Source organism: Puma concolor, chromosome D2, assembly GCF_028749965.1.
Source record: "Puma concolor isolate L17-30 chromosome D2, mPumCon1.1.hap2, whole genome shotgun sequence".
Taxonomy (NCBI): Eukaryota; Metazoa; Chordata; class Mammalia; order Carnivora; family Felidae; genus Puma; species Puma concolor.
In genome coordinates, this window is record NC_141677.1 from 27808918 (window position 1) to 27809749 (window position 832).

At 35.7% G+C, this 832-nt stretch overlaps 1 non-coding gene across 1 annotated transcript; it reads right to left on the reverse strand.

The window, feature by feature from the left end:
* Positions 1–256: 256 nt before the first annotated feature.
* On the reverse strand, positions 257–360 carry LOC112854941 (U6 spliceosomal RNA). The gene has a single exon (XR_003223013.1). It is a non-coding gene; the product is annotated as a U6 spliceosomal RNA (small nuclear RNA).
* Positions 361–832: the final 472 nt, after the last annotated feature.

An 832-nucleotide genomic window follows, 5' to 3' on the forward strand; every position in this document is an offset into this window, starting at 1 on the left:
GTTTCTGCATGTCTAATAAGCTTCATGGTGATGGTGATTTTACTATCCTATGGACTGCATTTTGTGTACCAAAGACTCAGACAAAAACGTGCTGTATTTGAATTCTCATATAAAAGCAATCTCATATAAATGCAATGTGTTTTATACATTGTATTTTTCCTTTAGTCAATTGATTTTTAAGACAGTGTTTTTTGGTGTGTGTGTGTGTGTGTGTGTGTGTGTTCTTTTTTTTTTTCATTTTGTTTTGGTTTTGGTTTTTAATATGGAACACTTCACGAATTTGCATGTCAGCCTTGCACAGGGGTCATGGTAATCTCTGTATCATTCAAATTTTCGTATATGTACTGCTGAAGTGAGCACAAAACAGTGTTTTTCAATATTTAACTGATACTGGATTTGATTTGTCTGATTATTCTTTTGATTAGCAATTTCTCTCTTTTTAATTTTTTTAACGTTTATTTATTTTTGAGACAGAGAGAGACAGAGCATGAATGGGGGGGAGGGTCAGAGAGAGAGGGAGACACAGAATCAGAAGCAGGCTCCAGGTTCTGAGCTGTCAGCACAGAGCCCGATGGGGGCTCGAACTCACAAACCGCGAGATCACGACCTGAGCCGAAGTCAGACGCTTAACCGACTGAGCCACCCAGGTGCCCCTCTTTTTAATTTTTTTAAATTCTCATATGTCTCAAATAAGCATGCAGCAAAAAATTACTCATTATCTAAAATTAAAATTTAACTTGTAACCTGAGTTTTATCTAACAAACATACTTTAATCTCTTTTTTAAAAATTATTAACGTTTATTCATTTTTGAGAGACAGAGCATGACCTGTG